This window comes from Amyelois transitella, chromosome 5 (assembly GCF_032362555.1).
Source record: "Amyelois transitella isolate CPQ chromosome 5, ilAmyTran1.1, whole genome shotgun sequence".
NCBI lineage: Eukaryota > Metazoa > Arthropoda > Insecta > Lepidoptera > Pyralidae > Amyelois > Amyelois transitella.
Window position 1 is genome coordinate 5,054,034 of NC_083508.1, and position 23,984 is coordinate 5,078,017.

At 32.4% G+C, this 23,984-nt stretch overlaps 1 protein-coding gene across 4 annotated transcripts in view; it reads right to left on the reverse strand.

Annotated features, from left to right (window-relative positions):
* LOC106139076 (diacylglycerol lipase-beta) overlaps positions 1-23,396 on the reverse strand; it is a 52,502-nt gene extending 29,106 nt beyond the window's left edge. For 3 of the 4 annotated variants that reach the window (XR_009656907.1, XM_013340427.2, XM_013340424.2), the window contains exon 1: positions 17,143-17,647. The gene's annotated coding sequence lies outside the window, so the exon portion shown is untranslated. Of the gene's footprint in view, positions 1-17,142; positions 17,648-23,075 lie in introns of those variants that run through there. The other variant, XM_013340426.2, reaches the window with a different exon arrangement.
* Between the last annotated feature and the right edge of the window lie 588 nt (positions 23,397-23,984).

Sequence of the window (23,984 nt, forward strand, 5' to 3'; positions counted from 1 at the left end):
ATTATTAATTAAAATAGCTGAACGTGGCCATTCAGTCTTTTCAAGACTGTTGGCTCTGTCTACCCCGCAAGGGATATAGACGTGACGGTATGTATGTATGTATGTATTAAAAACAATTATATATTTATACAAATCTGATCTGTGTTACTTTTAACTCTATAGATAACTGGGAATGCACTTAACAATAATAAACACCACCTCAAACAACGATAAATTTTCAATTAAATTTTTTAAAACTTTATAAAAGCTCTGCATCTAATCTCTTTCTCCCTTTGCTCTTTCTAAGTAAGCTACATATGCTGCTGACTGTAGGTACTGATTTTTACTACGTCATCGCTTCCCATTGTAATAAGAGGCCTTTGCCATAATACACCATCATTTACATATTAACTTAACTGCAGAGCTTATCTTGCTGAATTTTAAGGTGTACCTTGGCGTATCTTCCATATTTATGACCAGACTTTGACCAAATTTCTATGGGACTACACGGACACTCTACTCTTATGAATGCGAAAAGGATTATACTCGTAAATATCGGAGATATGCTGTACATACATTATAAAAAACGGTCGAATTCAGAACTTCCTACTTTTTTCAGTTGTTTAAAAACTAACATTATGTCAATTTATGTTTATCTGCAAATGCCCATGTAAGACGTTGGGCCTGGCAATTTACTCAATTACCCTAATCCCTTGGAACTCAATTAACTTAGCAAATGAAGCTGTCTTTGATCTTAATGTTTCGTAAACAAACACTGATTTATTGTTGCCAGTGCATTGGATGCTATTGTTACTTTGTCTGTAGTGAGGAAGCAATGTACCTATATCTATGTCCTTTTTCTATAAATTGATATGCGTGGAGCATGAATTTTCCAGAAAAAAGTAGTCTATGCTTCTCCTTAATGTTTTGTCTATGTGTCAAATTCTCATCAAAATTGGTCACTTAGGTTTTTGAGTTTTTTAGTTTTTAACAAAAATCTTTAATCGATTGCCTTATACTATTATTTCTTTCTATAACATACTCCTATTATCATCCTTATTAATCTAAAGTGGTGAATTTTAGTGAAATTTAAGTACCAATTGAGAAGCTTAAATTTCTAAATCCAATCTACCGGTCTAGGGCCTGAGAAGGGAAACAGCTTTTTCCACTCGTTACTCTGTAGACGGGAGCACTAATTGTAGAGTATTCGCGAAATATTTCTGTCAGTAACATTATTCTTTTTTGGCTTGTTACAACACTTTATTCAGGGCGATTGAACACAAATTCAACTCTTTGTCTGCTCAATATTGATCTGGAGAAAGAAATAACTCTGAAATTACCATCTATGAAACTTACATAATACGCAGTAGCAATATTACACCTCGTTATTTAACTTGGGATAACTTTATCAGATCTGAAAGTACGAATAAGGGCTGGACTGAAGATTGGGAAAAATGGGGCGATAAATAAACCTCATCCGTTATCTTGCGAATAGCAAAAACTCGGGAATTGTGGAAAGTGCGATCGGAGATGATAAACTGCCTTCTCAGCGATATTGCAATTTCGGAAATGGAATAAAATATTGGTATTTACGAATTACTTCTCTTTCCGTGCAGTTCGTAAAAGTCAATCAAAAGAATGGCTACTAAACTTGAAATATTTTTTTTAGGCGATGGCCTAGCAACCTGTCACTATTTGAATCTCAATTTAGTCATTCAGCCATACAGCTGAATTTGACTTCCACTAATTTCAAAACTTTTGGTTTTGTCTACTCCGTAGGGGATAAAGACATGAGTATATGTAAGAAGGTTTTTACGAACTTCCAAAAACGGACACTCTTTACTATAGTATATCAGAGTTTCAAGTTCTCTTTAGGCAGTAGGTAAATTTGGTACAATTATTACTCGGCATACTAAAATATGTCGAACCCTTATTCTGAAAAAATAAGGTTTTGAAACATTATCATCAACAAATAATGTGTAAGTAGCAGAAACATTACAAATAAGAATTGTGTTTTAGCTGTATACTCGTACTACATAAAATTATTAGTTAACAACTAATATGAACTTAGTGATATTAATCCAAGTTCTGCAACAATGTGTTGCAGCTTCGCGTTTGACGTCAGTGGCCGCAGGTCAAAGACCTGTTGGGTGTTTATTTGTCAGGTATAAGTACTTAAGTATGTAAAAATCTTGTAGCTTCAGTGGAGATTTTGAGACAATGCTTTATGTGCAAGTAAGTAACAAGTAAGTACCTACTGCATAGTAGGTATAAAATAATCGATTTTGTATATTTTACCTATACATTAAGTCCTCCTAGCTATTGTACGTTTAAGGCTAAATTAAGTTTTTAATAAATAAATAGGTTTTTTTAAAAAAACAAAGATTTTGAAAAATGCTTTGTGTTCTTGAAAATTACTAACTAATGCATCATTATTGCTGGTAATTTGATTTACGTGCGAACACGCCGTCTCATCTAATGTGGTTTAGTTATAACCAGTAAAAAGAACCTTATTGCTTCCTGCTATGCAGACATAGTCGTAGATCAATTTATATCGAATCCTTTAGATTTAATAAAATATGCGCTACGGTAAGTTTCCATTGCAGTAAATTCACATAAAAGATGAAACAAAAATATTGTATAACTATTTATTATTATATTGACTTTTTTGGATATTATGTCCGTAAATATGTATATATGTGTATATGAATAAATAAATAAGAAGATACTGTAACTACCAACCAAATACGATTGTAAGTTAAAATTTAGTTTTACTTAAAAGTGATATAAACAAAATTCAAGTTTATAAATCAAGAGCATTGAGTAAAGGTTAGGTACTCACTATTTTCGCTCATTCACCAATCTGAGCCCAAGCAAAGTTTTAATCGAGTACAACTTACTTTAATCGGGCTCTAGGTTACGCTTAAAAGACTTTTCTCGTTTATAAAGTAAATTGTAAGAAAACTCAATCTACAATTATTATAACTTAAAAAGAAGGAGTTACAACAAGTATATTTTTTTAAAGCAGAAGAAAATTAGTTAACTGAGAAGCTTTTCTTTTTTTTCTTCTACATTTTACTAACCTTAATGTTGGGCAGAAAAATCCTACGGCGACTGCTATTTTTCCTGTCATGTACAGAAATTTTGTGAACTTTACGCAATATATACCTACAAGTTTTCCAATTTACATTCATAGTGGGTGGGCGGTGAAATGAATCTATGTGACCTTTTCAAAGCGGGTGTCATCCTCATTTATTTCGCACCACGATTTCATCATGTATAAGTAATGTCACATAATTTATTCACTAATGTTAGGTTGTGTTTACACTTTTCTATATAACTTAATGTTCTGGTGAAGATAAAGGGTTATTTACGCCATGATGTTGGTGAACAAGAAAACAGATAAAGTTTAAATTATGTAAAGGTTAAGATAATTTGAAATTACTCTCCAATTTTTACCGTGGGAATTACCAGTACAAAAAATGCCTAAATTTAAACTACCTAAGATATATAATACAAACAATATGTCCAAAGAGAGCATTACACACAATCAGAACATTAAGTATGAATATCGTGATTATCATCGGAAGTCAGTTTTATTGATAATCGAAACGAATCACGAAATAAAATAGTGCTTCGTATTCAGTAAGTGTTCCAGATTAGTGTGATTGTAAGAACAATAATTCCCGCATTAAAGAATAGAAGCATTCTTATCATAGTGCGATCTTTTATATAACAATATCAATATTATCTTTTGATATTCATGTTTACATTAATTGAGAGCTTCCGTGCCGATAATAATTAAATACGTTGTTAAGTGGTTATAGTGCTATTGAAAATTGATTACAGAGCTCTCTAACAAGACGGTCGAGACGTTCGGGTCAATATTATAGTGAATATCTAATCTAGAAACACGACAGTAGTAAAAAGTAAGTAGTAGCTAAAAGTCAAATCTTTGAAACAAGAATTTCTCATTGGAATTATGTTAAGATTTTTAGTTTAAATGTAAAATATGTTTTTTTTATTATAGAAAAAAGTCGGTGTAAGGCTTAGTAGTAACAACTAAAACCGTTAAAACTTGAAAAATCGTTTTACAGCTACATAAAATACTTATTACTTTTGAGTCTAAAAGCAAACATTCAACAATTTAATCGAGAATTTGCTATAACAAGTGAGTGAATATTTTATAAAAACGGTGTTATGGATATAAATTTCCCGAGAGAAATGGTTATTTATCAAAGTTGTATATGTCTGTACATATTTCACTCGTGAACATGTTTCCCCAAGTGAGCACTTCGCATATAATCCCCTCCTCGCAGCTTGTTTTGTAACAGATTTCGTGTATTACGGTAACACGACTGCCAAGTGCGAACAATCTATTTAATTTAATTAAGCGGAACGGAAGCAAATGTTTCCTTGAGGTGACGCCGCGCCGTGTAAAACTAGAAATCTCAAAAGAAAGCTTAGTAGTTTCAAACGCGCCAATACAGCTTTTGTTGTCTAATTGTTTTCAAAAGTACTTCAAACAAAAGATTGTTAAACAATACAAAGTATAGTGTTAGTTTCAATTAATAAGTTTGTAAATGTTGATATTTTAGAAACTTTAATTCTTTCCTCAATGTTGGTAAAACTGGATTATCAAAGTATTCTTGAAGAATTGTTAATCTTATGTTATAAAAGTTGACCAATAGTGAAATGCTATGAACAACAGAAAGTAAAAAACATGATGAATCTTCACAATGAATTTCAATTTGTAATTGTTGCGAAATAAAGTATCTTCTATGCGCCATTTTAAATGAATCGTCTGAAATTCTACTCAACGAATCAAGTGCTCGGAGCATTCGATCATTTCCCTCGGAGGTTTTATGTAATGGAATCCCGTAAATGAGTTTATGTCAAGGAAAGACGAAGGTTAGGTATTTAATTTGTTCTTTCAGTATTAAGCATTTGTAGTTTACGTTTTAAGTACTCTGATCAAACTAGCTAAGAGTATGGAAAGTTGAGTAATTGATTCTTATCAAAGTTTTTATTATTATGTATATATTTAAGCAGCTTTTGTCCGTAGCATCATTTACGTGGGAAGATAGTGGGTATCTTTTTCTACTACTTTTATATACCCATGTACCTATGTATAGTTATATACCTAAGTACATTATTACGTTAAAATGTCTACAAAGAAACACGGAAATTTTAGGTGCCTACATATTGTATTTAAATTAACAAAGATTTTATGTAAATAACGAAGACATATTATTCATTTTGCTGAACAATCAACGACATATTCTTCTGTCAATTGCGATAGTTATGACATGTAAATGTACGTGATAAAGTCTTTGTTGATTAGTAAAATGTTTTCCTTTTTGCGATGATTTTCATGAATCCATTGTCAATAAATGAAAAGCTTATAAATGAAAAAAGCTTCATGTTCTAGGCTAGCAAACTGTAACTACTTTTTTTTAAATTTTTGTCGTCAATGCTTAATAACAATCATTTAAAAATTTTTTTACCTTTTCTATTTTCAAAATTCGATACAAGGTATCACTTACTGACGTCAACATAACTTAAGTTTAAATATATCTACTATCGCTTTCAATGCGCATGTATAGAAAAAGCGGCGGAACAAACAACAAACACTGCAGCATTTTCATCGGATGTCAATTTACAAATATAGATTTAAATCTAAATCGTGGATGAATATACATTGTCTTTAGTTAAAAAAATGTGAATTTATTTGTACAATGAACAAATACGAAGGTCGTGTATAAATTATTGAGAGGATAAGCGCGCAGAGGATAAGTTTGTTTGTTTGTTTGTAAACTCTTTATTGCACATAAAAATAAATATAAGAAAAACAGAACAGTCATTGGATATAAAAGAATATGTACAATGGCGGACTTATCCCAATCGGGATTTCTTCCAGTCAACCAAAATAAAAAGGAAAATCCATAATCAAAGAGGCAGCGCAGATTAAAAGCTAAGTTATTTTTACATCCTTCCAATAATTATGTAACACAGTATAACTTTCTATGTTTCCATTCCAATAACATCAAACGCCTTTAAGCATTTGTTTTCATAACTAATTTTATATTTAGGTTGTTTACTTAGAAAATGATGATATTTAAAGGAGTCAATTTATATTTAAAGTTGTATTTTAAGTACTAAGAGTATTTTAAAGACATTAGACACAAATCTACATTCATTATCGTCTATCCTTTGCATTTATCTCAGAAAATTGTTTTTTTTGTGGATATAGATATTAACATAAAGCCATACAACTGAATGTGGCCTTTCAATCTTTTCAAGACTGTTGTCTCTTTCTGAACCCGCAAGGGATACAGACGGTGACGGTGACTATATGTATGTTTGTATATAGGTATTTTTATAATTTTTTTTGCAACATTCCAACTTTAATGACTACTGAGACTATTAAAATACTCAATACTCAATCATTTATTGCATCTCATGTGTTTACATAAAATGTACATATGATATAAAAAGTACATTAGTTCAAACATGAACCCTGTTAGGGCGCAGCAAATTAAATTAATTTAAAATTATACAAGTTTAACAAATTAATTTCCATGCATGTGTCAATACGATTGTCAATATCGATAAAATCGTTATGAAAAACACGTTATTTAGTGGAACCCATATGAAATTTTTCATCATAATCAACATTAAAATTAACATAGGCTTTAAAAAAATCTATAAAATGACCAAATCACCAGTGTGAAGTAGCAACTTGTTTTCCACAGCGTCGGCTGTCGTGTAATACCTTTACAGACCAGTGAAATGAGAGTGCTGATGCGGTACCATCTTGATTTTTATGACTTCGATATTGGTTCCATAGGCTTTACTGCGTGGGCTCTATTAGCGAAGTTACGAGTTATTTGGACATTTAATTTGTCATAACATTTTTATCGATATAATCAGCCTTGCCTTTTGTTTAGTTTGTTTACCTATCATGTCACATACATACACATACACTTCTAAATCCCTTGCGGGGTAGACAGAGCCAACAGTCTTGAAAAGACTGAATGGCCACGTTCAGCTATTTGGCTTAATGATAGAATTGAGATTCAAATAGTGACAGGCCCATCGCCTAAAGAAGAATCCCAAGATTGTAAGCTTATCCCTTAGGCGCCTTTTACGACATCCATGGGAAAAAGATGGAGTGGTCCTATTCTTTTTTCATTGGTGCCGGAAACCATACGGCACCATGTCACATTTTGGATTTAAAAAATCTGTTACATTTTAGTACAAAAGGATCAATAATACATTAAGTTATATTTTATACCTACTTATTAACCAGTTAATCTAATGAAATAAAAATGACCGACAGACAAGAAAATTTTCTTATATACAAGGTGGTACAAAGCACCTATATCAATGTTCAAGACTTAACCATCACAACTCACAAATATCTAATAAAAATAGGAAAAATCCATGCTATTTGCAGGTTTCAGACTCATTGCAATGTTAGTGTGAAAAGGAATAGATGGAACACGACAGTCGTAGAAACAATGCCGCCCGTGTCTGAGCCAGGCGTGAATCAACACCCGCCTCCCAGTCTATTATGATATGTCGTCCGTATGTGTCTATTGTAATAGTTTCTGAGTTACCGAAGTACAGACATATATTGGTAGTTTGATTGAGCAAACAATGAGACATAACTTCAACAACAGATATTTTCTGATGTTCTTGTCATTTGAGTACGAAGAATCATGACGTACAATGAAACCTCAGTGCTGATGGGGTTAATATTTTTTTACATCAAAACTAACATTACTCTTGCCGGAAGAGGAATATAGAAGAGTATACTTTCGCTTCATCAACATTTGTCATGCAAGCTTGTCGGTTTTGGATACTCTTAACTTGACCTTTGACCAAGACGTACTGATTTGATCAAGATTCGACTAGGCCTTCGCATTCCAACTTATTAACCCAAAAGAAAGTTTATCACTAATTAGTATAACACACGCTATATGTACAGCGCAATACCCGACGTTTCACCACTAATCCTATTCTCTGATTGCCTTCTAACCTCCATTAATGAGAAGGTTTACTTTCAATTCCTACACTACACGAAAATCGAGCTAGATGCAAAATTCATTTCATACAAATTTCCTAAGAGAAAATATCCTTAATGGTCCTGTAGCTAGTTTTTGCGTGGGGTTTTGTTATCGTGGGCATTTTTATAAAAACGCAACTTTCGTTACTCGTAAAGGTTTTGTCTATCTCGATGCCCTATAATCAAAATCAATCCAGAGTTTTGGTGTGAAAACATTACAAATAAATATGCAAAGATTCACCATAAATAATAAGTAATTCATATAGATATTGGGAGATAGGTTTTAAAGTTGTCTTTATAATAATAGTATAGGCTAAATGGTTTCGATATATTCACTAGTGTACCTGTATTGTACATTAAAAATAAATTTGACCTAGAATAGTTTGTGCCTCTTTTTATAAAATCAACAAATTCCATTAGAATTCTTATAAAATATGCAGATACTGCAGTTTCCACTAGCGTTGGCCTCAATCTGGCAAATTGAGTACAATAATAGAGGTGGTATTAATTCAATGCCACTGCGAATTATAATGAAAAATCAATAAGTCTACCGCCACGATGCCCCTCACTGTATGTAACTACCTATATGAACTTATTCAGATTAAATAGATAGATAGATAGATATATATATCTTTTTATGAAAATTATGTAATGATATGGCCCTCTTATATTTATCCAGTATTATTCAGTGCAATATGAATTATATTTAAGGGAGCAAGCCTTGTGGGTGGAGTGGAGCATTCCTCCATTTATTTCTTTTATTTCTATTTATGTTTTTTATTTATTTATTTAAACTTCATTGCACAAGATACAAATGTTTTTATCTGTATAGCTATTTTAAGTTCTGTTAGAGCAATAGGCACATTTGCTTTGGCAATCATTTATGTATAAATCGCAAAATCTTCCATTACTGAATGAGTCACTGACTCACAGATAAGGTAGGTACATCCCAAACCGCTGGGTCTAGAAATTTGAAATTTACAATGTAGGTATCTTATGTGGTCTAAGGATTAACTAAAAAATATATTATCGGAAATTTTCACAGAGCGGTGATATGTTTTTTTCTTGAGAAGTGTGTGAAGTGCACTAAGATAGAATACCTACCCTGGAAATTCCTGGAATAAATCGATATTTTTCATATAACGCATGTGGAGTTGCGGAGAGAGTTGGATATAATTTCATCATGTCAATTTCATCATGACTTTCACACTTGTCCGGAACTTACCTATATCCGTTTGAAAGGAGAATTTGTATTATTAATACATACAGGATTATAATGACTCATGAGTTCATTGAAGCACGTGTTCTTACTTGATATAATTAATAAAGGCTAAATATAAAGTCTAAAGTCTATAATATTAGTAAACTAAGTCTAACTTGATTATCTGAAATTATCTGCATAATTTTATGTTGATTATCAAGGGTATTTTATCTTTCTTAGTAATAACTTAGTAGGTCGATTTAATTTTAATTTGATAAGAATCAACTTTATAAATTTATTTTAAAAAAGTAATTTTCAAAGATAACGTGAATATGGATAAATAAATTTCACTTGGTTCTAGAAACAGGCCGCAATAATTGTTTAATATTTGCTTTTGATCCTGTTTATTATTTTTTTCGTACATAATATAGCTTCAGAAATAGCCTTAAGTGTAATTCAAATCTTGTTAGATTCTCTGCACAGTTCTCTGAACTGGTATTTAATACAAGAGGTAAATTAGCATTATGACTCACTTGATCCTAACTAAGGATGGCTATCAAAACTTTCGTTCATCAACTGAAACGAATCCATCGTAAATATTAAGTATTCGAGTAGATAGTTTGACATTTACCGACCTCAATAACAGACCGAATTGAAAAATATCCGATTGTATACTTGTTTAAGTACGTAGGTATATGTATAATAGGTAAGCTAAATTCAGAAGTTCGATTTTAGAGACGAGAATTGAGGTTAAATATTTGTTTCTGTAGCTTACGTTACGTAAATTTGTTTAGTACTTACATGTCAAAAGTTAGTATGTAATGTAGTATGTATGAAACAGTACGAATATGAATTAAATAAAAAAAAAAAACAGTAACAATTACTGAGTTTTTTATTATATCACAGCGTGCAAAAGTTCATTTCTGGACGAGGGAAATGACAACGTTTTATATCGTTTCGCCGTCCCCAAGGGCTGTTGTGAAGCTTCCGAGTCTGTTTGTAAACACTTGCCGGCTTTGCTAGTTCGTTGGCGCCACAGTGCCAATACGTAACAGCAACTTATCTTGTTACTGCACTTTGTGAAAGAAGAGCGACGGATCAAGTAATTGATTCTATTATTATAGAGAAGGAAAAAACAAGATTATCTTATATGGAGAAGAGGAGATGACATCATGAACAATGGCCAGATAACCCTAAAACGCATGCATGGGATGTATGATATATATGATAGAGGAGGCCTTTACTATTTTATTCATCACATACACCTATTATTCTCTTTTGTGTAAATAAAACTGTTTAAGTAATGCGCAAATTCGTCTGTTCGTGTAAAACGTACGTTATCTCTCTACGGTTAGGATTTTAAGGAAATAAACAAAAATATTTTCGAAACAAAGTTCAGTCGAATGCTTCTGACTATGTTAACAATATTTTCACGCTTTGTTATTCTTAAATTATTAATGTACATTCCATGTCAAGAAATTAAACATGCACAGTAAACTGTAAGTAACAGAGAACTGTTATGTTTAATTACTTATTCGTGTTAGATGTACGTAATAAAGTTACAAATCCATTGCTGCAAATACCTAATTCTCTACGAACAAACAGAGATTCATAAAACTATTTATAGATTAAAAACAAGGAAGCGGTCAATGTAATGTATGGCTCATACCAAAAATGTAAAAAGATAATGCAGATGTATGTGAATCAAGTAATTATAATTATTAGTAATTAGTTGAAATAAGTACTACTAAGTTTGTATAGCAATATTATAAAGAAGAGACACAAAGATCGTTAGTTAAATTAATGTGTCTATTCCAGACTTACTATTTAATTCGAATAAGGGATTCTACAAAATTAAGTTTCAAAGGCCTTTATTATTTGTACCTTAGAATTTTGTAACTCCGACGGACTCTTTCGAGTAAATCGTAATCATTCGTTGTAATGTAGATTACTCGCTTTGTGTTGTTATTATTTATCATTTTAATGAACAACATGAAACCTGGAGGCAAAACTAGAACCCACAAAAGAAACGAGGTACCATTTATGAGATCTTACCTTAAACAAACAAATGGCTACATTACCGTGACATTCATTGTTGTCAAAGCTTTATTAAAGCCCATTTAAATCAAAAAAGTTTTTATGAAAAAAAAAATATTTACAACTGAAGCAGTTCTAAGAAGACGCGTAGCGCTGCTACGACTTCGCAAATTTCACATCTCAAAGACAAAACTTTTACATTATTTTCTATTCGACTCGTTTCTATTTAAAATAAAATTATACAATATATTCAAACATAGTACATACACAAATGTACTTTAATAATATATATTGGAACAGATAAAATTGGAAAAAATTGCTTCGCGCCACCTTTAATATATTCTCGTACTATCATACCTAATAACCGTGTGTCGCTCTCCTTTCTATCTGTGTCTAACTCTTTTCCATAAATGTCTAAAAAGACGACTAAGGTATATGCTTATTAACTTGGGGTTCTTCTTTTAGACGATGGGCTGGCAACCCCACGTTCGATTGGTCTTAAGTATTTCCGATACCGTTGGCTCTGTCGACCCCGTAAGGAATAAAGACGTGATCATATGTACTATGTTCTGTACCTATGTGTATATAAGTATCATACTTACCTAGATTTGTCTGTCTAATTCATTTGTTACAAACATTATAATGTAAAATTATACACAATTCTAAAATATTTTAATTGGAAACGAAATTGAAATTAGAATTAATGATTAAGAGATGCTTGCTATACAAATTATAAGCTTAATTCACACACATGAAACAAGACTAGAGTCGAAGGCTAAGTTAGCTTAATGGTGGTTGGCTTAATATTCAGAGATAGTGACAGGAACTAGCCTATGATTGACTTTTACAATCTGCATAGGAGAAAAATCAGTTGCTGCATTAATTATAAAAATATCTCCCATATCAATATTTTGATCACGGAACTACTCGTATATAACTGATTTGCTAAAATAAACTAGTACCAGATCAAAATTTGTTCCAATGAAGTCTATGATGACATAAACCTATAAATAGAACGTTAAATGTTGAAAGTGATTTCAAAGCTGTTGTGAATCTGCTTCATTTTTTGTGTGTTACTAGTAACTCCACATAGACAGGTTTATATCTTTTGGCACAGAATCTATTTGGTTCTAAGCCCCTTGACTACAGAATAGTAAACACTTCGTTGTCGATCGCAGTCAATAAATCTTATATTTACACTAGAGAATTGAATCAATAAAAGTGCGCGTGGGAAGCTGAGCCGACGAATTAAATTGCGTTTACTCTTGTTAGATCGAGCGAAAATCTTTTGGTGTTGACTAGGTACTTTTTTAATTTGAAAATTATCATCTTATTTCTTGGTTATAATAGCGATGTTACTTCTGTAATTCGCTACCTGGCTTAGATTACTTATATGGTTTCTGAACACTATAGAAGCTTAAACTTGGTAAACTAAAGAAAAGTAATACTCGTATATATCAGCTAAGTAAATTTTAAATTAATATCATTTTAAATTTATCTAAGCTTCTTTAATGAACCGTAAATTTATAATTCATTGCTCAGTTCGTCCTTATATTTAGTTTGTAACTGTTAACATTAGCAATAGCGCACCGTTATTTCTACATCATTGTTAAAAATGTTGTTAATTTAATCAAAAGTGTTCAAGTTATGTACCTAATTATGTTTGTTTAAAACCCTACCATCAATCATTCCTAGCATTCTTTAAGTTTTCGTGGAGAAAACTAGAGAAGACAAACCGCATTCCGATAATGAAACTTTGAAATTAACTAAACTCTGGCGTATAAAGTTCACAATTTACGAATTCTCTCTTGCCGTGTGGTTCCCGGCACCAATACAAAAAAGAATAGGACCACTCCATCTCTTTCCCATGGATGTCGTAAAAGGCGACTAAGGGATAGGCTTACAAACTTGGGATTCTTTTTTAGGCGATGGGCTAGCAACCTGTCACTAGTTGAATCTCAATTCTATCGTTAAGCCAAATAGCTGAACGTGGCCATTCAGTCTTTTCAAGACTGTTGGCTCTGTCTACCCCGCAAGGGATATAGACGTGACGGTATGTATGTATGTATGTATTTACGAATTCTATTGTTGGTAATTTATGATTCGGCCTGAAATGCGAGTAAGGCTATAATCGTAAATAAGAATGAACCTTGAGACTAAGATTGAAGGATTAATTGCAGATTTAGTAAGGTACACCTTGCACGCACAATTCACATAAAATAATAATGAAACTTATATTTTTTGGTTCTTGATGAAAAGGATTCTTCTTTTACTCGAAACGCTATCCAGATAACCATCGCTTTTTATTCTCATGACTATTCGATTCCCTCAACTAAAAAAAAAATGAAGCCGTGTATGATGTATGTAATATTATTTTTTATCAATATAGCCATACGCTAGGTGCATATAGAAGATTACTTTTAGGACCCTTTTTTACCGGAGACGATAGTTACACATCATCTGTATGAGTATGGACCAACTCCTACATACCAAAGTAGATTTCTTTGGCAAAAATAATTTTAGATACGTGCAGATAAACAAAGCCTAGATTTTACAGATAAATAAAACACGAAGTTGTGGGAAGTAACTCGTACATTTTCCTCACGTAATGTCTGTAATGATGACACGTGCATGCGCGTGCGCATGTCCGTGGGGCGAATGATAATGCGGGGTAGGAAGCACGAGATCTGGACCACTCGTTATCGTTGTTTTGTCATCTGAATTTGTATGTTTCCGACTGTGGGATAAAACATAATTATTTTTTGTATGTAAACTGATTTAAGAACGTCACCTTGAAACGGTTAGTTAACACGAATACGATAGCGATTTGTAAGATCCGAGGAGAAGTTTCAGTTTTGTTTATTTATTTATTTAGTAAGGCTTATTGTGTTCCACTTCTTATTAAAGATCTTGCCTTCGTCTTACATAGTTTTCTGTATTATGTTGCCATTTACTCAAACGAGATGTCTTTCTGTTGATGATGATGAAAAGCTTGTGACGTGTTTTCAACGGTAGAGATTTCTCGGTTTTTATACCATCGATTGTACATTAAACGTTATGCATACGTATATGGTTATGTTTAACCCGCTGTTCATACAGGTTAAACTATTAAGTTTCTCTGCCAATGTCACTAATAATTTAATTTTTTTTTTATTCAAATTCAAAATTTTTTTTCGTTATTAAAGGATACTTCATTGTCAAATCTTTTGGTTTCACAATATTTGTTGACGTCAAATATTACTTAAAACTAAGTTTACTGCTGCTTCCAATGCGTCAATGCAGAAGAAGCGGTAACAAACTGCACTGCAGCTTTTTTTCAACAATGTCAACTTTACAACTATCCAAACTTAGAATAGAAATGTGGACGAGAGAATACATCGTTCAGATTAATTAATTTCTATGAGATTTTAATAATGAATAAAAAAAAATATATTTTATGGATTGCCAATTTTAAATAGATTTATGTACAGAGTGTTTTGAAATTAAGGTTCAAATCAAACTAAAATTAATTACGAGGTTCCTGTGCCAAACTCAAGCCAGATGTTTTTATCATTCAGGTAATCATCAGTCCTATAATAAGCCTTAAAATTGCAAAAGGCTTTTTTGGAATCTGTTACATTTAAACATTCAATGCGATGACTGTCATGATCTTGAAATAAGAAGTTTTATGAGGATAAACTCCGATTAAATACTGTCATGTTGTGTTTTTATCTCTGTATTAATAAAAAAATCTCTTATATTATTGTCCGTTACAACGCAAATAAGTACCTAGGTCATTAATTATTTGGGTATCCATTATACCATGCGGACAACTAGGTTTTGTATGTACAAAGCATGATGTCTACGTAACTGAAGTAGTCAACAATTTAAAAAATATTCTACATTAATATTATGCACTAGCTGCGCCCCGAGGCTTCGACCCCGTGGGAAAGAAAGTAACCTTTATGTTATCCCAGGTTATATTCTCTTCGTGTAGATAGGTACTAAATCTTACCCAAATCTGATTTTACCCAAATCTTTCCAGTAGATATTTCGTAAAAAAGTAAAAAACTGGTCTAAGGGTCCTTATCAATTTTACCTGATCTATAAATTGTAAGAATACAAATAATGAACAACACGTCTTACCTAGGCGATTAGTGAGTTAGTACCTCACCTAGCTACATTAAATTCTATCATTAAGCCAAGTAGCTTAATGTGGCCTATCAGTCTTGTCAAAACAGTTGGCTCTGTCTACCCCACAAGGGATATAGTGATGATGATAGTGAGATATTGTTTTGGTATTATTTGTATTATAACGGGCGCCGTAAAAAAGGCAGGTTCTCAATTATTATTTTTATAAAGGCCCCGATAAGTATTGAATGTATAGATGAATTGTTGTTAATTACAAAGGGCACGGTGAACCGCAATGATAATTTGGTTGGTGTAAAAAGATTTGGTAGAAACTGATTTTTATATTTCAACGAAATATCATCTTAGACCAAACATCGTTATTTATCATAAACTCCGTTTGCATGACAAATAAAAATACCATCGACGCCATCAAACTATTCATAGTTCATTTCGGTGTATGATTTTTTTGTGTCTTAAAATAGCTTTAACAATTCTCTCATAACCGTACCTGTACTGGGAAGATTTAGCGAAACCGGTTCCTATTTGACGTCACCCGTAAATGTTCCACCATTTATCTTATCAAATCTTTTTTCTAATTAGAACTAGAAAATTAAATATAATATTGTATCTACTCTAGTTATATAACCCGTCCGTACTCTTCCAAAAGTGTCAAATTATAGATTATATAGTGAGTAAAAAGTAGCGATTAAGGAACGCTTTGCAATTAAAATCAGCACGAGTTGTTCAACCCATCATATTTATCCCTCCCTCAGTCGTCTTTTACAAAACCCAGAAAACATAACCCGGCAAAAATTGTAATGTTATTTCTAACACACGTATGACACAGGTGTCGTAGAACTTGACCTAAAGTTTCCGATAACTGAAACATGGGCTTTCTGCATTATTCATAACTGTAAGTTATGTACATACATCAGTGTTACCTAGATCTATGAAACACGGAAGTTATTGGCATAATGGACAATCTGAAGACAATAGAATATGAATCGTTTGCTTATAATACAGAATCACGCGATCAGAATTGTCATCATTGCAGTAGGTATATAGATTTATGTATGCTGCAGATATTATAATAATAGTTGATCCGTCAAGTTTTCAATCACGCGTGATATTAGAAAATAACAAAAAATAGCCTCAGGCGCAGGTCACAATGTTCTATAAAGTTATAAATAAGTCCCGCAGTAGTCAGTAGATTTTATTAAGTGATCTCGCGAACATTGTCAAATAAAAGTGTGCTAGCGGTGAAAGAATAAAACCTTTGAATTTAAGCCTTCGCGCTTGAATTCAACAATAGCAAATAAAGAATCTACTATTTATTTTATTAGAGATCTATTTTTTCAAATAAGGGTACGATAAATGCTGGTATTGTAAATTACTGGCCTTAACAAAATCATTTTACGACGACTTTGCTCATATAAATATAAATTATAAATGTTAATACATAAGAATTTTAAATGGTTTCAAAAGAAATTTCGTCGTTATGAGACATATTGCGTTAATATTTGAGATGACAACTGTAGGCAACCTTCTTCGTGTCTTTTCTTTGAAATAAGTATTGTAAAACGGGATTACGGGACTGCTTATGACAAAAAAAATATTTTTAATAATAAAATATTGAATCATAAATTACTCCGAAAAAGTTACTTCACGGACGAGCGAAACGAAATAAAGTACAAAGCAAACATGGATTTGAATACAAGCTCAATCCTTATTCAAGCAAACTTACCTAGTGAGTACTTTAAAATGACGAAGTCATGAACGAGCAATCAAACGAAGCAAAACGCCTTGACTTGGATGCTTCGTTAACAGCAGTCATTGAGCATAGTCTGCGAGACTTGCCGAGTGCTGTACTTGTAACACAAGTACATGATGCACATTCAGACGTTCCACTTATGGTCACAACACAGTTAGCCACCGAACCAACACTCAAACACCACAATCTTTTAATGCTCCTTTCACTAATACCCAGAACTCCGAAAAAACACCTTCTAAATATTACAACCTTATTATTGCAACTTCAACAATTCAATGCGGCCGGTCGCATAGATTCTTTTATGAAGATAAAAACAAGACATGTTAGTTAACGACCGTCAGGAGGTCTATTTCATTGAACAATTAATGTTTCTGTCAATTGGCTATGATTTGTTTACGATAAATGCAGACAAAACAGCGCGATTTGACACATGCGATAACATCATAGAGGGTCGTATGAGGCGTCTCTCTGCGCGGGCTGCCGGCGACGACTACTGTTGATTTCCAGCGAGGCGCGCCGACGGAGCCCGAGCCCGAGCAGGGTTACCGCCAAATCACGTCGCCTTTCTTGCTCACGCTGCAGCATCTACCTAACAGATGGAGCAAGACCACACCAAGACATGAAAAAATAAAGAGAAACTAGAGACTTCGAGGTTACCTTTCCATTTATTAGCAGATTTGTTATTCATTTAGTAACAACGAGGTTTATTTTCTTTTACTTGGTCTGCAGAATATATTCCCCTCAGATTTCAAGATTAGCTTGAGTTTGCCAAACCATAACTTTAAAAGACATATAACTTGGGCGTAAAGACGAAGGTAAGGTTCATGTGAATGTTTAAATTTTACTAAGGTAGTTAACTGTCTGTTTATGAATAATATTTGGAATTGTCTGGAATTGAAACAGCCTAATTTTTTTTATATTACTTAAATAATTTTCTCATCTCATTCTGATTTGTTAGACTCTTCCCCGTTTCCATTCTTGTAACCAGTTAAGTTAAAGTGTATTTTTTTTTACATTTCAAATGTACATAGGACAAAAGTTAAAATATTCAAATCAGCAATATTCCAATTTCCAAAATTGTAAAGAAAATTTGTGACTGATAGTTTGACTGATTTTTATCGGAAATCATCTATGTATCACTTAAATAGTTAACTTCAAATTTAATAGATGTAGGACTTATAAACATTCTTGAAGAAATTATCAGACGTAGATGTTTTATTCGTTTGTGTCGTCTGTCAGTCTGCATCTCGTGACCGGTTGATTGCTCTTGATTGTCCCATTGTGATTGTCCTTTTATCTAATGAAGTAATCGGCGAAACGTCCACTCATGTAACAATAACATCAACTTTATGATTCGTCAATCGTTGTTTCTATTCAATCAGCAATTCACATCATGGAAATTTTACAATCCTGGCTGAATTGATCTGTCGTGTCATATTCACAAAAAAATTACATGAATGTGAGTATATAACGAATAGGTTATCGTTGACGTCAATTAACGTAGGAATTTTAGGTCAGACGTGGTAGTTACCTCGACAGATGTTTGTTATTATTGGTCCAATTCTTTGGACCTATCATGTTTGGATACCTTGATGACATGCTTTTTATTTCCATTTCTTTGATTAATTTGTAATTTATTTTATATTTACGTCGTTTCGAACTGCCATTTTTGTTTTCAATATCAACATCTATGGAAATATAATATATAACATATCTAAGAGAGTATATTGGATACCTTCAATTACTCAAGAAAATTGAAAGCAATTTGAAGCGAGGTTGAAACTCACGTCGATCATAACGTTGAATAATGACTCAGAAACTTGGAACGCCAAGTTGAATAACTAAGAAATCTAAAAATTATAACCAGAGTATTTGTCTAGTTAGGAGATACATCGACCTTTTTTCTGAACTGTGAATTTTAATTTGAACATTTATTACATTCTCGGGCTGAACTTACCATATAAAACTACCTCAATTAATATAAAGTTAACATCTATAACTAGATTTTTCACTGGCTTACATGTATTGATTTAATTAATATAGAATATAACATATGTAGAATTATTTATTTATTATTATTCAAATAAATGAATTATCTATCTATCTATCTATTTCTATTGATAATACCTAAAAGTTGATGACGATTACAGACTGGGGCTGTATAAATTATTTTTCAAAGAGGCAATAAATCATGACTTGTTCGTTAATAAAAATGCTTCCATAATTATGGCTTCTTCTTTCTGTTACAATAAGACTATCTACATATCTACGCTGCATGTAATACGCAGCATCACAATATGACCTTTGATTATCTATAATTTATACCTTTAAGTTGAGGTCGAATTACAACACCAGTAAGAACGCATAATTCACATCATCGGAAATATGCGTCTTTACCAAAAATATTGAAATTGTTACCTGAGTATTTCTGTAATAGGTATATGTGTAAAATTATTTCCGTCATTAGTATTACTGATCACTTGATATTTTCAAGCAGGTTCAAAGTTATGCAATTTTGAATAACTGTTTATACCTAGAGAAGCTAAAAACAACATCGATATAAAATTTGTCTTCTTGAAATAATTTTGTAATAGTTGAGTAAGAATTTGTTAACACATTAGGTATGGAGCATGAACAAAAATATCATGACACTATTGAAATTTATCTAGTGTAAAAGGGAAATGCCACTATCGAAATTTTATAGTTATAACTTTAAATAAATCTGGTACCCCTCAATAATTCAAATTCTAGCCGCTAAATCTACCTACAATTTACAAAAATCCGATAAATTTAAAAAATACTTGATGTCTATGCAATTGGCCTTGGTTCGCAGACATTTGTTTTCATCATTATAGGTAAACGTTTATTATTCATCTTTTTTGTTATCACCGGCTTCTTTAAATCTCAGGATCACGGCAATGACTAATGAGTCCACGTTGATAAGATCTCCTCGCTAGTCTCAGCAAGAACAAGACGCTCTCAAAGTTTGCCACGCCGATAAAATTTTCTCTCAGTCATTGAAACCGTTATTGATATGTATCGACCAAGATTGAAAATGTTTCAATTAATGGTTACTTTTAATCTTCGAGATAACTAAGCTTCTGAATCTCGTATGTACTCATTAGTAGTTATAAAGACATAAATCATTGTCATTGCAGCCTTTTAAAATACGGGGCCATTTCTGGATTCAAGTTGATTGGAAGTATTTTGGTAGCTTTTAGTTTGTTTCGTTTTACAAATAATAATATTTTGAGTGTCGATACAATGGTATATAGTAAATATCAGTATCGTTTTGGTAAACTGTTCAGATGTGAACCAAAGTTAAGAGGTTACTCCGGAGCTAACTGCTTCATACAAAGAATTCTTTGTGTAATGTATGTTCAATCATATGAGCCTCGTATAGTTTTTATAAAGATGAACCGGGATTTATGTTTCTCTGCCATTTAATGTACCATTCAGATTAAAAAAAACCGGCTCGTTCTCTTTGTTGCCTTTTCGGCACCCATAGGTAAGAGATGGGAGTTATTATATCCTAAATTGCCGGCAATCCCTTATTTAAATTTTAAATTAAACTTGACTTACCTAAGAAATAGTAAAAACCTTGATTGAACTGTGAACAACTTCGAACTATCTACTCCTCCTCCTTCTCCAAAACTAGGACAAAATCGTTGAAACCCGAACGAATTTAAGATGCGAAATTTAGATAAAACAGTTCTTTTAAGTGTTGCTAGGTCCTTTTAGGTGTGCCACAAGGAAGCATTCTTGGGCCACTTCTTTTCCTTGTATACGTAAATGAACTTCCATTATTATTAAAACACCGGTGTGTCATGTTTGCAGATGATGTAACATTTTTCATATCAGATGACACTAGAAATAAAAATAGATTTGAAAATGAGATTAACAAAACTTTAAAAGAAACAGTAGAATGGCTGAAATCAAAAAATCTTACAGTAAATCCAACAAAGACCAAGATAATACAGTTTCGAAATTACAACAAAGAATCATACAACCTAAACATACAAGAAAAAAATGCCAAAATAGAGACAGTTCATGAACACAATTTTTTAGGGGTCACAATTGATTGTCACCTGAATTGGAAAGCACATTTATTAAAAATTAACAAAAAAATTTCTAGCTATAAGTAGTTATGCGCTCTCAATATTGTCAGAAAACTCTTCAATTGATGTTGCCCGAGCGGCTTACTTTGGAAATATATATCCTTATCTCACTTATGGAATTATATTTTGGGGTAATTCTGTTAATATTCAGTCTACTTTTGTACTTCAAAAAAAATGTTTACGTATAATCTATAAAATGTATTCAGACGAAACACTAAGAAATGTATTCAAGAAAGAAGGATACCTAACGCTTACTAATATATACATTCTCGAATTATGTGTTTTCGTAAGAAAAAACATGATACACTTTAAGAAAAAAATTGATCTCAGAAGTAACCAAAGAGAACTATATAAGGATGACCTGTTCATACCAAATGTAAATAGTGAAATTTTCAACAAAAGTGCTTTTATTAACGGCATTAAAATATTTAACCATTTACCTACAGAAATTAAAAGTATATATAATACTCTTTTATTCAAGAATAAATTAAAAGCTTGGTTATTAAATAATGTTTTTTATAACTTGGTTGAATATTTTGACCATTGCACAAATTAAACATAAAAATTTAGATGTATAAACAATGTTCTATGTAATTGGTTTTTTTAGAAAAAGTTTTATGTCTGTATTATTTAATACATTATACATGTTAGTATTTTCAATACTAAAAAATATTGCATGCCTGAAGGGGCAAACTGTTGATACTGTTAATGTAATGCCATCTAATATGTCTACACAGTTATGCAATAAATATTTTGAGTTTGAGTTCCTCGTACTTCGATTTTACGATATTCCAAGACTCGCTTTGAGCCATGTAAATTTTATATCGTTACAGTTTCTTTAACGATGTTGTCTGAGTTAATAATGTACTCAAGTTCTTTGATAGAGTTAAATATTTGTACATAAATGAAATTGGTTTCCTTCTCCTTGCTGTTGGTAAGAGTAAATGAAAAATCGTAATTTTCACATAAGCAATATTTAGGCAGAAATATAGTATTATACCTACATAATTAGTCTCATCACATTAGATATCATTAAAAAAGCAATCAAATTATTTTCAAAAATATAAACTGATTTACATTATCAGAAGTAATTTTAGCTTTCAAACGTTATTTAAGGCAATCATTTGAAATTTGGCTTATAATATGTTTGATCTACAAAGTTATATTTACTTAACTACTTATGTGCTCGCTCGCGTCGTTGGGTTATGAAATCCACACTCAGTTATATGCTGTACACACAATAATGCTAAAATTAAATAGATTTTAATATTAATTTGGTGATTAGCATAAGCTGATGATAATTATGAATAAAAAATATATAGGTACATTATGTCCAAGCTATTGAAGAGTTGCCTTGAGTTATTAATTATAACTGTGGTTGTCAATAGTGTCTTGTTTAATTCAATGAAGTAGGCCATCGATTAACTTTAATTAATAGTAGGTATGAGTATTTCTGTTCTATATTTTAACTTTCTTTGTATCCATCTAAATGTCTTTGGAACTTTCTTTTAGTTGTCGTTATTATTAAGTGTAATATAAACGAAAGTTTATAAATATAAAAGAGCTGTTTGTAGTAAGATAGTACTACTAGTTTCATATTTTTCTTAAGACACGCTGTCTCAAGTTATACGAGTACTTATTTACATAGCCCTGTAACCACTCTGTACAATTGTGTTCACATCACATACATCAAACAAGTTGCTTTAACGCGAAATTGACGTAACGTCGGCTACTTCAAATACGAACACTGGTTTAGGATCGTCAGGTAGGTATGTCTGAGATACTTACTTGTTTTTCTCGTAGATTCAGGGTTACATAAGCCCATGTGCCCGTTTTTTACTGCCGCATGAGCATTCACCTGCTCCTCACCAGCGTTTCGTCACTTGAACACTTATTGCCATTGCGACACACCACAAGGAAAACACCTACACAGCCAAATTCCGCAGACGGTGGACCCGCACGACCGCTTTCGCTGGTTTGTAAATACAGCCTCCTTGGACGGTAAACGAACTTACGACACTCGAAGTTCCATTTAGGGTTATAATTATGGAAGTAGATAAATCACTATATTGGTCACATAAATCGAAGTCGCGTTGCTCAACAGTTAGCCACGGCGGAGATGAGGCGAGCGAGTGTCGAGACAGGTCTGTTGGGCGTTGCAACACCGAGGAACTGGACTGGGCGAGCGGGTCAGCGTCGCTCGCGAGGTGGTGGTGGCACTCTCGCATGCACCAGCAAAAACGAGTAAACAGGCGAATGCCTCCGCCCTAGTAACTCCAGCGCAGCGGCGGCGGCGCACCTGCATAACCGACTTTCGCTGTTACATATACCTATTTCTAGTAATATTATAATGATGTGTCTTAGAAGACTCTATCTCTTTCTCTCAAAGAACCACAGTTTGGACTCGGAAACAATGTAATGCCACTGATATGGTAGTTTAAAGATCTAGCGACGAGGCTTCGTTTATGCTTTTTTTCTATATATATAGAGAATAGGAGCACTTATTTGTATTGCGCAGATTTTTATGGCTATAGAAAATATGGCTACTTACATAAAATTAAAACTGATATTGTTTTATATAAAGTTAATATGTCGTGCGATTTATCAATTGCTTTAAATAAATTAGCACCGGTACCTTAAAGAACAGTATTCGCATCTCATCATAGTAGGTACTTATATAGAGTAAAACTATCACAG